Here is a 16,178-nt window from a genome sequence, read left to right as displayed (position 1 = left end):
ATTTACAGATCATTCAAATCGTTAAATCAATTCTGAAAACCCTTCTTCAGTGACTGCAGGTGTAAGCAGTACTCTTGGAGATCACTGTCTATGAAAGAGTACCATACTTTCTGTGCAGGGAAACTGTAAGAACGTTCTTCTCCCAATGTTTCCCGTGTATATTTCCAAATTTCCAATAAAAGTGGACACTACACTTTTTGTCTGGATTAAATTGAGATTCTCATCGTGCAGTTTATTTAGAATGTTCATTTTGTCATACAGATTGGCTAGGTATGCCATGTCTCTGCACCTTGTTACCCCACCTCTTGTCAACTTTGAGCAACAATTCAACTACAGTGCCAGAAAGTTCAAAGAGATGTTGTAAGCAGCAGCCTTTTGACAGCCAAAGCACTTCAAAGCACTGTGAAGAAGCAAGCATTCAAATTCTTCATTGTTACCTTGGCATAACTGACGAAATATTCTGCTATTTAATGGATGAGCTTTAATTTTGTTGATAGTGGATATTATTAATGCTTGAAAAAAGTTGCTGGCTGAGGTTTTTGGCTGTGAGACGTTGATGATGAATTACACAATGTATTGCAAACAGACTGAATTTTTTTCATAAATGCAACTAAATTAGCACGGCGACCTGTCATATACAGTGCTCCGTCTGTTACACTAGAAATCATGTTCCTAAACAGAATATTTTTATCTTCAATATACATTTTGTGTTCATTGTAGATTGATTCCCCATTAAAAGAGAATCTCTTCATGAAGTTTTCCATTTTTTATAAACTGTACATATGTCGTTAGCAATGCCTGGTTGTCCTTGCACAGTTGACTCATCCAGTTTTATCCCAAATTCTGTTTTTTGTAGCTTTGTGCATAGTTGGTACTCAATGTCTTCACTCATTTCATCAACATGATGAGCTACAAAGTTATTACTCAGAGGAATTGATTTTAAAATACTATCCTGATGAAGGGTCTTGGCCCGAAATGTCGACTATACTCTTTTCCATAGTTGCTGCCTGGCCTACTGAGTTCCTCTAGCATTTTGTGTGTTTTTCTTGGATTTCCAGCATCTACAGATTTTCTCTTGTTTGCAATTAAAATATTGCTATTCATTTTGAGAACAGTGGTGAGCACTTCTGATACAGCTGATATTATTATTCTTACATCAATTGTATGAGATTTTCCATACTTTGCTCTCATTTTGGAAATATTGTAAGAAGCAATGAGACCACTATCAAGGTCTCTTTTAGTTTTCTTGGCAAATGTCTCAAGTGTGCAATGCTTTTCAAATGCTTCATTGACCTTCTGGAACTGCGTAATACCGTAAGTAGCTTTTTCAAGGTGTCTTTTACGGAAATGTTCCTGCAACTTTGATGGTTTCATGGCTTCATTAGACAGTACAGTATTACAAATAAGACACATGAGGTGTCACTGATCTGATGGAAACAAAATAAAACTATTTTCCTGGTATGTAACATTGTATTGATGCACTTCCTGTAGTTTCTGTTTCTCAGCAGGATTAAAATTCAAGGCGTCACTGCCTTCAGACTGCTAAAAGATTACATGGTATGTGCAATCCACCATTAACGGGGCTAAATTAAAATAGAAAGTTAACACAAACTGGGATACCTATCAGATGCTGATGATGGCAGTGCATTGACGTGGATGGAACAATGGTAGCGGAACACAAAGAAATGGAGAGGCGAAAATGAAGATGATCACAACAGCAAAAATTATGCTGACAAGAATTTAGATGGGAATCTGAATGTTAGTTGGGATAGAGTTGGTGTTCGGCAAGCTGCCTTTACACTATTCCAGTTAGCACAACTGACCAATCACATAAGGTCTCATATTCCCCAAAGATGGTTCTTGACCACACATGTGAAGCTGAGGTCACTTTGAACACCTCAAGAAGAATCCTCGGTGTTGGCAGGTTCACTGACTGGCTGCAATTCACCGCTGGCAGAGCTATGATTCTTACTGTGTTTCAGTGCCTCATCCTTTTTTTTGGAAGTGTCTGCTCTCAGTCAGGTCTCATGCTTCAAGTTAGTGCACTGCATACCGCGCCCCCCCCCCCAAGAATCTTGAACGCCCCCTGCTGACTTCTGAACACAGACCTTGTGGAACACCCCTAGTCACCAGCAGTCAGTCAGGAAAGGCTCCCTTTATTCCCACTCTTTGTCTCCTGCCAATCAGCCACTGTTTTTTTCCATGCTAGAATCTTTCCTGTAATACCATGGGCTCGTAGCTTGTTAAGCAGCTTCATGTATTGCATCTTCAAGTCAAGTCAAGTCGTCACTTTTATTGTCATTTCGACCACAACTGCTGGTACAGTACGTAGTAAAAATGAGACAACGTTTTTTCAGGACCATGGTGTTACATGACACAGTACAAAAGCTAGACTGAACTATGTAAAAAACAACACAGAAAAAAACTACAGACCTACCCAGGACTGCATAAAGTGCACAAAACAGTGCAGGCATTACCATAAATAATAAACAAAACAATAGGGCAGTAAGATGTCAGTCCAAGCTCTGGGTTTTGAGGAGTCTGATAGCTTGGGGAAAGAAACTGTTGCATAGTCTGGTTGTGAGAACCCGAATGCTTTGGTGCCTTTTCCCAGACGGTAGGAGGGAGAAGAGTTTGCATGAGGAGTGCGTGGGGTCCTTCATAATGCTGTTTGCTTTGCGGATGCAGCATGTAGTGTAAATGTCTATAATGGTGGGAAGAGCCATCTTGTCAAAAGCCTTCTGAAAATGCAAATACACGACATCAAACAATTCTCCTTTGTCTATCCTTCTTGTTATTTCTTCAAAGAATTCCAACAGTTTGTCAGGCAAGATTTTCAATTGAGGAAACCATGCTGACTACAGCCTATTTTATCATGTGCTGCTCTAAAAAGCCAACACGTACAACACGCTGGAGGAACTCAGCAGGTCGGGCAGCATCCGTGGAAATGAGCAGTCAACATTTCGGACCGAGACCCTTCATCAGGACTGAAGAGGGAGGGGGCAAGGGCCCTATAAAGAAGGTGGGGGGAGGGTGGGAAGGAGAAGGCTGGTATGTGTAGTAGAAGAAGGCAGAATCATGAGAAAGGCTCTAAAAAGCCATCTCATAGGCACTCTTGAAAGTCCCCCTCCTGTAATCCAGCACCAACCTGATTTTTCTAATCTACCAGCATATTGAAGTCCCCCATGAATTCTGCAACATTGTCCTTTTGCCGTGCATTTTCTATCTCCCTTTGTAACTTGTAGACCACATCCTTACTACTGTTTGGAGGTCTGTATACAACACCCATCAGGGTCTTTTTACACTTGCAGTTCCTCAGCTCTATCCACAATGATTCAACATCTTCCGACCCTATGTCAGCTCTTTCTAATGATTTGATTTCATTTTTTACCATCTGAGCAACGCCAAACCCTCTGCCTTCTTGCCTCTCCTTTCAGTCTCGTATTCACCCTTTCTGATTTTGTCTGTCTTTTACATTGCAACTCATCCTTTTGACTGCAGTTTTGCCCTGTCAACAGCTTCTCCACTCTACACATAGCTTCTGTTTGTAAACCAGCTACCTCATCTTCAGCACTATTATCCGCCTTTCCTACAATACTTCTTGCATTGAAAGGTCAGGACACTAATCGTACCATGTTCAACCTTTTGATTCCTAACTTTGCCCGAGATCTGACCAACATCTGCTTCCACAACCAATCCGCTAACTGTCTTGGTCTCCCCCCACCCACCCACCGCAACTCTAGTCTAAATCCCTCCATGCAGCATTAACAAACCTTTCCTCTAGGATATTAGTCGCCCTCCAATTCAAGGGTTTCAAAGGTACATTTAATGTCAGAGAAATGTACACAATATACATTCTGAAATGCTTTTTCTTCGCAATCATCCATGAAAACAGAGGAGTGCCCCCAAAGAATGAATGACAGTTAAATGTTAGAACCCCAAATACCCCCCAGCTCCCCTCTCTCCCGTGTGTAAGCAGCAGCAAGCAACAGACCCCCTCCCCCCACTGGCAAAAAGAAACATCGGCACCTGCCACCGAGCACTTAAGTGTGAGCAAAGCAACAGCAAAGACACTGATTTCCAGTACCCCAATGACTACTTGTTCACCCGTTATTTGACACACCACAGTCTCTCTCTCTCTCTCTCTCTCTCTCCCTTCCTAATAAGGGAGAAAGTGGTGTTTCCTTTTCACAGCAAGCGGGGAGACATAGCAAACAACTTGCTGATTTACGATGTTAAAAGTCCGTTGTGTCACTTCTTCCAAGATCTGTGCCCAAAAATCTCGGGTCTCTGGGCACACAGCCAGAGATCTTGGGTCTCTAACAACAACACTGATCTCCTGCAGAGGCACCAACCTCCAATCCCCACGTCTCCACAGCCATGAAATCTCTGTCCTCTGAAGGCGAGCGAAGTTCTTAGGCCGAGCCCTTGGTGTGCCGAACAACAGCCAGTTGTGAAACCCCGAGAGCGGGTCCCATTCCCGCAAATAACTGAAGTCAGCGTGTAACTCCAGGTCAGGGTCTTCAAAATAACCCTGAAAGTGAAAAATAGAGATATTAAAGATGGAAATAGAGCTGTTTCCGAAGATTCTGGTGCAAACTATCCCTTCTGTACAGGTCCCACCTTTCCTGGAAGAGAGCGCAATGATCCAAAAATCTTATGCCCTCCCTCCTCCTCCAACTCCTTAGCTACATATTAAATGGTATAATCTTCCTAGTTCTAGCTTCACTTTCGTGTATTGCCACGTGGCCAAGTGGTTAAGGCGTTTATCTAGTGATCTGAAGGTCGCTAGTTCGAGCCTTGGCTGAGGCTGCGTGTGTGTCCTTGAGCAAGACACTTAACCACACATTGCTTTGCGATGACACCAGTGCCAAGCTGTATGGGTCCTAGTGCCCTTCCCTTGGACAACATCGGTGGCGTGGAGAGGGGAGACTTGCAGCTTGGGCAACTGCCGGTCTTCCATAAAAACCTTGCCCAGACTTGCGCATTGGAAACTTTCCAAGGTGCAAATACATGGTCTATTGAGACTAATGGAGGCCTACACACAGCCTCACTAGCAGTCCTGAGATCACAACCCTGGAGGTCCTGCCCTTTAACTTAGCACTTAATTCCCTGAACTCCCTATGCAGAACCTCATCACTCACCCTACCCATGCCATTGGTATCTACATGCCCATGAATTCTGTTCAATCTCCCACTTAAGAATGCCGAGGTCTTGATCCAAGATATCCTGGACCTGGCACTCGGGAGGCAACATAACATCTGAGAATCTCATTCTCAAAACCTCCTAACAAACCCCCTACCACCACAGTGTGCCTCTTCTCCCTCTTTCTCTTCTGAGTTTCAGAGGTAGACTCAGCGCCAGAGACCTGGCCTCTGTTAGGCCACCTCCCTCCGACAGTATCCAGAGTGATAAACCTGTGGTTTATGGGGATGACCACAGAGCTATTCTGCACTGCTCCTTAACCCCTTTCCCCTTCCTGACTGTCACCTAGTTTCTTGTGCCCTGCACCATGGGTGTAACTACCTCTCTATATGTCCTATCACCCCTTCAGCCTCCCGAATGATCCGGAGTTCATCCGGACCCAGCTCCAACTCCTTAACGCAGCTTGTAGAAGATGCAGCCTAATGCACTTCTTGCAGTTGTAGCGGTCATGGACACTTCCCACATCTTGCAAGAAGAGCCTTTCACTATCCTGCCTGGCATCTTTACTGTTCTAGCTGAGCAGATATAAAGAAGTGAAGGAAAAAACTTGAGCTTTTCTTTCCTTTGATTTCGCTGAGTGAAGCCTCGAAGAGCTAAAGCCTGAAGATCAGCACTCTGACTACATCTACTCTGACGACAGCCACTGTGACACTCTGAGACGTAAAGGCGAGATATCGGCTTTTATTGACTGGAAGAAGGAACAAGCAGTGGTTGACCACCATACTACATCCTGGAGACAGAGAGGCCGGGCTCAGACCTCCATCACCTTTATACAGGGGTCTGTGGGAGGAGCCACAGGAGCAGTCACCAGGGGTCTGTGGGAGGAGCCACAGGAGCAGTCAGCAGGGGGCGTGTCCAGACAGGTATATGCAGTTCACCACATTCACCCCCCCCCTTTGTTTTAAAAAGAGTCCCCATCTGGCGAAGTTTCTTACAAGTATATTTACAGGTTAAGTCTATCAGGTGGTCGAATCTGTCGCTGCGATCTACGTAGCACCGGCTGTGATTGCACAGGTGCCAGTGGTGGTGATTGCACAGATGCTGGTGGTGGTGATTGCACAGGTGCCAGTGGTGGTGATTGCACAGATGCCGGTGGTGGTGATTGCACAGGTGCCGGTGGTGGTGATTGCACAGATGCCGGTGGTGGTGATTGCACAGGTGCCGGTGGTGGTGATTGCACAGGTGCCGGTGGTGATTGCACAGGTGCCGGAGGTGGTGATTGCACAGGTGCCGGTGGTGGTGATTGCACAGATGCCGGTGGTGGTGATTGCACAGGTGCCGGTGGTGGTGATTGCACAGGTGCCGGTGGTGATTGCACAGATGCCGGTGGTGGTGATTGCACAGATGCCGGTGGTGGTGATTGCACAGGTGCCGGTGGTGGTGATTGCACAGGTGCTGGTGGTGATTGCACAGATGCCGGTGGTGGTGATTGCACAGGTGCCGGTGGTGGTGATTGCACAGGTGCTGGTGGTGATTGCACAGATGCCGGTGGTGGTGATTGCACAGGTGCCGGTGGTGGTGATTGCACAGGTGCTGGTGGTGATTGCACAGATGCCGGTGGTGGTGATTGCACAGGTGCTGGTGGTGGTGATTGCACAGGTGCCGGTGGTACTTGCACCGGAGACGGAGGTTGTGCTGGTTCCGGCCTAACTGGAGGTGTCAGCCCACTAGGCATCAGTGATCCCTCACGCGTGTGCGAGGCGCCTGGTATAGACGCGTACGAGACACCCGGTATATGAGTGTTGTGAGGAGTCTGTGTAGGGCTTGGTGTGCGCAGTGTCACCTCGGGTACAGGGTTCATAGTTACCGGGGAGTGTTCGGGGTAGTGGTCTGCTGCTCCTGCGGGCGCCAGGGAGACCGTGTCCTCCCGCCCATCAGGTAAGACCACGTAAGCATACTGGGGGTTTGCATGTAGAAGGTGAACCCTCTCGACCAGCGGGGAGTATTTATTACTCCTCACATGTTTCCGGAGCAGCACTGGCCCTGGGGACGTCAGCCAAACTGGTAGGGTGGTCCCAGTGACAGACTTCCTGGGAAAAGAGAATAGGCGCTCGTGAGGGGTGGCATTGGTGGACGTACATAACAGGGAGCTGATAGAGTGGAGTGCCTCAGGGAGGACTTCCTGCCATCGAGAGACCGGCAACCCTTTTGACTTAAGGGCTAAAAGTGTGGCCTTCCACACTGTGGCATTCTCCCTCTTCACCTGTCCATTCCCCCGGGGATTATAGCTCGTGGTCCGACTAGTAGCAATGCCCCTAGCTAGCAGGTACCGGCACAGCTCGTCACTCATAAAGGAGGACCCTCTATCACTGTGGATATAGCAGGGATATCCGAACAGAGTGAAGAGCTGGCGCAGGGCTTTTATGACGGATGGGGCAGGGGATGGCAAAGGGGAACCGCGAGTATTCGTCGATAATATTGAGAAAATAGACATTGCGGTTGGTGGAGGGAAGGGGGCCCTTAAAGTCAACACTCAGTCGCTCAAAAGGGCGGGTGGCCTTGACAAGTTGCGCCGTTTCAGGACGGTAGAAGTGCGGTTTGCACTCAGCGCAGACTTGGCATTTTCCAGCAGCCGCTGGCGCACATACACTGACCTAATTCCTGTAACAAAGGCGTCTCGTACTAGCAGCTCCGCATGCTGTTCCGCCGTGAGCGTTTTGCAGTCACAAGTTCGGACGAGTGTCTGTAGGGCTCGGAGAAATTCGGTGCCCGATCCTCCAGGCCGCTGTCGTCGGGTAGCTAAACGATGTCTTCCGTAGACGGTGTTCACCGGCCACAGGTACTGTCTTTTGAGGGCGTCCAGTGCCCCTTCATAGGTCGACAGGTCCCTGATAAATGAATAAACTTTTGGGGTGACCCTCGAGAGGAGAATTCGATGCATAACAGCGGGTTCAGTTGCACGAACCTCCTCCTAGTATGAGTGGAAGCATGCAAGCCAGAGTTCAAAGGCTGCTTCAGGGTCTTGGGGGTCCAAATCCAACCGTTCCAGACGTAAAACACTTTCCATGTTTTAAAACTTCCAGTCAATAAAATTGATGCACCATCAATAACTCTCTCTGAGACGTAAAGGTGAGATATCGGCTTTTATTGACTGGAAGAAGGAACAAGCAGTGGTTGACCACCGTACTACATCCTGGAGACAGAGAGGCCGGGCTCAGACCTCAATCGCCTTTATACAGGGTCTGTGGGAGGAGCCACAGGAGCAGTCATCAGGGGCGTGTCCAGACAGGTATATGTAGTTCACCACAACTCTGACGACAGCCACTGTGACAATGGACACTGTGCTTGCCCCTGCCTTCCTTTAATTTGGTTTTACTGGTCAATCCCAAATACTGACTGGTCACTGATCAAAACTCTACTATGCTGCATGTCTGGATTAGTTCCTGAGGATTGGAGGGTGGCTAATGTAACCCCACTTTTTAAAAAAGGAGGGAGAGAAAAACCGGGGAATTATAGTCCGGCTAGTCTGACATCGGTGGTGGGGAAAATGCTAGAGTCGGTTATCAAAGATGTGATAACAGCACATTTGGAAAGAGGTGAAATCATCGGTCAAAGTCAGCATGGATTTGTGAAAGGAAAATCATGTCTGACGAATCTTATAGAATTTTTTGAAGATGTAACTAGTAGAGTGGATGGGGGAGAGCCAGTGGATGTGGTATATTTAGATTTTCAAAAGGCTTTTGACAAGGTCCCACACAGGAGATGAGTGTGCAACCTTAAAGCACACGGTATTGGGGGTATGGTATTGATGTGGATAGAGAATTGGTTGGCAGACAGGAAGCAAAGAGTGGGAGTAAACGGGACCTTTTCAGAATGGCAGGCAGTGACTAGTGAGGTACCGCAAGGCTCAGTGCTGGGACCCCAGTTGTTTACAATATATATTAATGATTTAGACGAGGGAATTAAATGCAGCATCTCCAAGTTTGCGGATGACACGAAGCTGGGCGGCGGTGTTAGCTGTGAGGAGGATGCTAAGAGGATGCAGGGTGACTTGGATAGGTTAGGTGAGTGGGCAAATTCATGGCAGATGCAATTTAATGTGGATAAATGGGAGGTTATCCACTTTGGTTGCAAGAACAGGAAAACAGATTATTATCTGAATGGTGGCCGATCAGGAAAAGGGGAGATGCAACGAGACCTGGGTGTCATTGTACACCAGTCATTGAAGGTGGGCATGCAGGTACAGCAGGCAGTGAAAAAGGCAAATGGTATGTTGGCATTCATAGCAAAAGGATTTGAGTACAGGAGCAGGGAGATTCTACTGCAGTTGTACAAGGCCTTGGTGAGACCGCACCTAGAATATTGTGTGCAGTTTTGGTCCCCTAATCTGAGGAAAGACATTTTTGCCATAGAGGGAGTACAAAGAAGGTTCACCAGATTGATTCCTGGGATGGCAGGACTTTCATATGAAGAAAGACTGGACCAACTAGGCTTATACTCACTGGAATTTAGAAGATTGAGGGGGGATCTTATTGAAACGTATAAAATTCTAAAGGGATTGGACAGGCTAGATGCAGGAAGATTGTTTCTGATGTTGGGGAAGTCCAGAACGAGGGGTCACAGTTTAAGGATAAAGGGGAAGCCTCTTAGGACCGAGATGAGGAAAAACTTCTTCACACAGAGAGTGGTGAATCTGTGGAATTCTCTGCCCCAGGAAACAGTTGAGGCCGGTTCATTGGCTATATTTCAGAGGAAGTTAGATATGGCCCTTGTGGCTAAAGGGATCGGGGGTATGGAGAGAAAGCAGGTACAGGGCTTTGAGGTGGATGATCAGCCATGATCATACTGAATGGTGGTGCAGGCTCGAAGGGCCGAATGGCCTACTCCTGCACCTATTTTCTATGTTTCTATGTGTCCCGTTGCTGCCTTTTATCCTCGGGCCATGGACCTGATTGAAGTCCCCTCTTCTCCAATCTTCGAAAGTCTGGATTGGCTGCTGGTCAGAGCTCTATTATGCTGCCGTGCCCCCTTAGGACAAGTAACTGTTTCCATTGGGAATCACTGCTCTACAGCCTCTTTTGATCTTGTGCATTGGAGGCTACCTACCAGGCAGTGATGCAACCACACAGAATGCTTTGATGGAGAGAGCCCAGGGAAGGTTCATGAGAATGATCCTGGGAATGAAAGAGTTAATGTCTGATGGCTCTCGGTCTCTGTTCACTGAAGTTTAGAAGAATGAGGAGGGATCTATTTGAAACCTATCGAATATTGAATGGCCTGGAGTGAGGTGACCTGGAGAAGATATTTTCTATAGTGGGGGAATCTCAGACCAGAGGGCACGGCCTCAGATTAGAGAGATGCCCATTTAGAAGAGAGAAGAAGAGGAATTTCTTTAGCCAGAGGCTGGTGAATCTGTGGAATTCATTGTCACAGACGTCTGTGGAGGCCAAGTCACCGGGTATATTTAAAGTGGAGGTTGATAGTTTCTTGATTTGTAGGGGTGTCAAAGGTTATGAAGATAAGGCAGGCGAGAGGGTTTGAAAGGGATGATAAATCAGCCATGATCAAATGGCGGAGAAGACTTGATATGCCAAATGGCCTAATTGTGCTCATATGTCTTAAGTTTATATGGTTTGTACCAAAAACGCTTGCAAATTTCTACCGATGGGCCACACTTGCAGGCTATCGGGATAGTGGTCTATTGATTTATGGGATCTTGCTGCACAGCTTTTTTTTTGGTTGCAACAGTGACTAAATTTTATTTCACCTGGGAACGTGCAAGATTGCTGCACCTACCCAGGTGACTTCCTTCACCTTTAAAAGAGGAAGGTCCAACGCAAGAGAAACAAATGACCCAGGGCCAGGGGACAGAATATCCGCATCGAGCTCTGTTCTCTTGGGAGGAAAGCGGAGGAACCAATCTATCTGCAGAAATTCAGATGGAGAAGATGGCACACGTTGCGAAAATGTTTCAGATCCTGAGTGCTCAGCACTGAATCCATTAGTGGACAGGCTGTTATCCTGTCAGCGATCCCAGCCTAATCAAAAATTAATCGTACCAATTTCTATCAATGTCAGACACGGAGCTCAGATGTAAATTTATAATCAGTGAGCAGTTAACACAGAATTACTGTGGGGCCTCTGTAACCTCTATTAATCTTATCTACTAATTATCTCCACGTTGAATGCTTCAGTTTAAGTCTTGCTAACAACGGCTGGGTGAAGTGTTACTGGGCTGTTGTTTGATTAACACCAAGACTTGGCTTTTCTATTGATGCAAGTTCAAATCTACCTGCACCCTCTCTGGAACTCCTAGCCTATACCTGAGTGACAGATTTGCCACGTATACACTCAGTGGCCACTTTATTAGGTACACCTGTACACCTGTTTGTTAATGCAAATACTTAATCATCCAATCTTGTGGCATCAACTCTATGCATAAGAGCATGCAGACATGGTCAAGAGGTTCATTTGTTGTTCAGACCAAACATCAGAATGGGGAAGAGATGTCATCTAAGTGAATTTGACCGTGGAATGATTGTTGGTGCCAGACATGGTAGTTTGTGTATCTCAGAAACTGCTGGTCTCCTGGGACTTACACATACACCAGTCTCTAGACATCCAGTGACTGGCAGTTCTGTGTGTGAAAACACATTGTTAATGAGAGAGGTCAGAGGAGAATGACTCATCTCCATCTATCTACCTTTTCACCATGACCCTTAATTTCCCTATTATACAACCATCTATCCAACCTAGACTTAAATATATTTACTGAAGTAGCCTCCACTGCTTCATTGGGCAGAGACTTCCACAGATTCGCCACCCTCTGGGAAAAGCAGTTCCTCCTCATCTCTGTCCTAAATCCAGTCTTCTGAATCTTGAGGCTATGTCCCCTAGTTCTTGTCTCATCTACCAGTGGAAACACCTTTTCTGCCTCTATCTTATCTATCTCTTCCATAACTTTATATGTTTCTATAAAATCTCCTCTCATTCTTCTGAATCTCAGTGAGTAGAGTCGCAGGAGACTCAACCTCTCCTCATTGTCTACACCCCTCATCTCTGGAATCAACCTGGTGAACCTCCTCTGCACTGCCTCCAAAGCCAGTAGAACCTTCCTCAATTAAGGAGACCAGATAATCTCACATGGTGGATTGGATAGTGGACTACTTGACAGATAGACCTCAGTATGTGCGGTTGGGAGACTGTAGGTCTGACACAGTGGTCAGCAGCACAGGAGCGCCACAGGGAACCGTACTCTCTCCGGTCCTGTTCACCCTGTACACATCTGACTTCCAATATAACTCGGAGTCCTGCCATGTGCAGAAGTTCGCTGATGACACGGCCATAGTGGGGTGTGTCAGGAATGGACAGGAGGAGGAGTATAGGAAACTGATACAGGACTTTGTGATATGGTGCAACTCAAACTACCTGCGTCTCAATGTCACCAAGACCAAGGAGATGGTGGTGGACTTTAGGAGATCTAGGCCTCATATGGAGCCAGTGATCATTAATGGAGAATGTGTGGAGCAGGTTAAGACCTACAAGTATCTGGGAGTACAGTTGGACGAGAAGCTAGACTGGACTGCCAACACAGATGCCTTGTGCAGGAAGGCACAGAGTCGACTGTACTTCCTTAGAAGGTTGGCGTCATTCAATGTCTGCAGTGAGATGCTGATGATGTTCTATAGGTCAGTTGTTGAGAGCGCCCTCTTCTTTGTGGTGGCGTGTTGGGGAGGAAGCATTAAGAAGAAGGACGCCTCACGTCTTAATAAGCTGATAAGGAAGGCGGGCTCTGTCGTGGGCAAAGTACTGGAGAGTTTAACATCGGTAGCTGAGCGAAGGGCGCTGAGTAGGCTACGGTCAATTATGGAAAACCCTGAACATCCTCTACATAGCACCATCCAGAGACAGAGAAGCAGTTTCAGCGACAGGTTACTGTCGATGCAATGCTCCTCAGACAGGATGAAGAGGTCAATACTCCCCAATGCCATTAGGCTTTACAATTCAACTGCCAGGACTTAAGAACTTTTTTTTTAAAGCTATTATTAATGCTTTTTGAGTTAGTGATTTAGATGCATATCATATTATTACTGAGTTAAGTATTGTATGTAATGAGTTTTTGCTACAACAAGTGTATGGGACATTGGAAAAAATGTTGAATTTCCCCATGGGGATGAATAAAGTATCTATCTATCTATCTATCTATCAGAACAGCACGCAGTACTCCAGGTGCGGCCTCACCAGTACCCTGTACAGTTGCAGCATAACCTCCCTGCTCTTAAATTCAACCCCTCTAGCAATGAAGGCCAACATCCCATTTGCCTTCTTGATAGCCTGCTGCACCTGCAAACCAACCTTTTGTGATTCATGCACAAGCACTCCCAAGACCCTCTGCACAGCAGCATGCTGCAATTTTTTAACATTTAAATAATAATTTGCTCTTTTATATTTCTTTCCAAAGTGGCAAACCTTGCATTTACCAACATTATACACCATCTGCCAGACCCTTACCCACTCACTTAACCTATCTATATCTCCCTGCAGACTCTCCGCATCTTCTGCACAATTTGCTTTCCCACTCAATTTAGTGTCATCAGCAAACTTAGATACACTATACTTGGTTCCCTCTTCCAGATCATTAATGTATGTCGTGAACAGTTAACGCTCACCACTGATTGCCAACCAGAGTAACACCCATGTATACCAACTCTCTGCTTTCTATTAGTTAATCAATCCTTTATTCATGCTAATACATCACCCCCAACTCTATGCACTCTTATCTGATTGATAAATCTTTAATGTGGCACCTTATCGAACGCCTTCAGGATATCCAAGTAAACAACGTCCATCTGTTCCCCTCTACCCACTGTGCTTATTATATCCTCAAAGTTGAATCTTGAAGTGGATGGGTTACAGCAGCAGATCATGGACATATATATAATGAGGACTATATTAGGTACAGGAGGTACCTAATACAGTGGCCACTCAGTGTAGATTTTTGGAGAAGCGTTTGAAGATCTAAAACTAACAAGGACCAAAAACTGGGAAGTGGTATTAACCTAATTATAAACACAAGAGATTCTGCAGATGCTGGAAATCCAGAATCATCATCATTATGTGCACTGCCTTATGATGTGGGAAATCATAGTCTTCCCTCTGCCTTTAATCTAAAAAGTCCTAATAAGCTCTTCAAAACTTTTTGCCTGTCCATCCTTTGACGTAACTCATGAATGGGATACGCTGTCAACTGCAACTTTTTCTTCCATCAATTTTTCCTGTCACTGCACTGTCACTCCTGTTCGAGTAATTCTGTTACTGCAAGATGTTTGAGTAACACACACACAAAGTGCCGGAGGAACTCAACAGGTTGGGTAGCATCTAGGGGAAAGGAATTTTAAAAACCGACATTTCAGGCCGAGATCCTTCATCAGGATTGTGGGTTAACCTGATTGATCTGGTTCTATCTGGTATGGAATCTGGTATGCTGTTCACACTCCCCAACCCTTCCCTCTCTGCAACTAGGTTTTCCTTAGTTTTGGTGGTTTAACTGCCAGGTACTCTAGAACCACACTTCCAGACCCATACTATGGGGGAATGTCAGAGTGAAGTGCTCTACACAGAGAGTAGTGAGTGTGTGGAATGCCTTGCCAGGGGTGGGGATAGAGGAAGATACATTAAAGACATTTGAGAAACTTTTAGATAGGATGAAAGAAAAATGGAGGGCTTGGTGTAGGTTAAGATGGCAACACATCATTGTGGGCCGAAGGGCCTGTATTGTGCTGTAATGTTCCAATGGTCGATGTTCTATCCTTCTATTGCAACCACTTGCTTGAATTTTAGTCCCCCAGCTGCTGAGATTGATTGGTTCATTATATGATGGACAACCAGACTGACAATGACAGTCTTGAAACCTGAGTGGGACAGTTTCTAAAGTCAAAAACCCATTGCACTGTGGCAGTTCCACTCTCTTGACCTCAAAAGGCCAGGGCCAGGTCCAGAGGTACAAGTAGTTATCGCAATTGGGGGTCTTCCTTGGTTACAGTGGATAACCATGACTTCTTCTGCACCTCGTCAGGCCCTTCACTCTCCACAGGGCATTGTGGTACAGCCTTCTTGGCCATTGGATCTCACTGTAGATCTCATCCGCCCAGTCCGCATAGTCCTATCTCACCGGGGTATGAGGCCCGCTGGCTACCCTCACCTGGTTAAGCCTGCCTGTTGAAGTGCTGTACCAGGATGTAGCTGGTATTGCATGGAAACAGCTTATTGGAGTCGCAGGTGAGAGCGAAGGGTCCGGTGGGAACCAATGGTGAGTGATCTGCTCCAGAATGGACATGAAAAGCCCCATCAGCATAGGTGCTAACCCACCCTGGACACCTCATACACCCCATCCAGCTGCTGTAGTGGGATTCAACGTCCCATCACCGGAACAATAGTCCAGCCATCTAGATTACCAGCTACCCCAATGCTACTGTCTATTAACTGTTCTTCAGTGTATTAGGTTGCAAGGTAATCTAGTAGCTAGTCCTTCTCATTCTCTAAAGTAGTTTGATTGATTTTGGAGCCTTGGTAATTAATGAATAACGTCCAGTGTGGTATCCATACTCAGTGACCACTTTACAGGAGTGGAACTCGGTGTGGTCTTCTGCTGCTGTAGCCCATCCACCTCAAGGTTTGATGTGTTGTGCATTTAGAGATGCTCTCCTGGACACCACTGTGGTAGACATGGTGATTTGAGTTACTGTCACTTTCCTATCTGCTTGAAGTAGTCTGGCCATTCTCCTCTAACCTCTCTCATTATCAAGGCGTTTTCAACCACAGAAATGCCATTCATTGGATGTTTTGTTGTTTCTCACACCATTCTCTGTAAACCCTGGAGAATGCTGTGCATGAAAATCCCAGGAGATCAACAGTTTCCGAGATGGTCAATCCAACAATCATTCCACAGTCAAAGTTACTTAGATCACACTTCTTCCCTATTCTGATGCTTGTTCTGAACAACAACTGAACCTCTTGACCATGTCTGCATGCCA

The sequence above is a fragment of the Hemitrygon akajei genome, chromosome 6 (genome assembly GCF_048418815.1).
Source record: "Hemitrygon akajei chromosome 6, sHemAka1.3, whole genome shotgun sequence".
Classification (NCBI taxonomy): Eukaryota; Metazoa; Chordata; class Chondrichthyes; order Myliobatiformes; family Dasyatidae; genus Hemitrygon; species Hemitrygon akajei.
Note: the sequence above shows the minus strand (reverse complement) of the source record.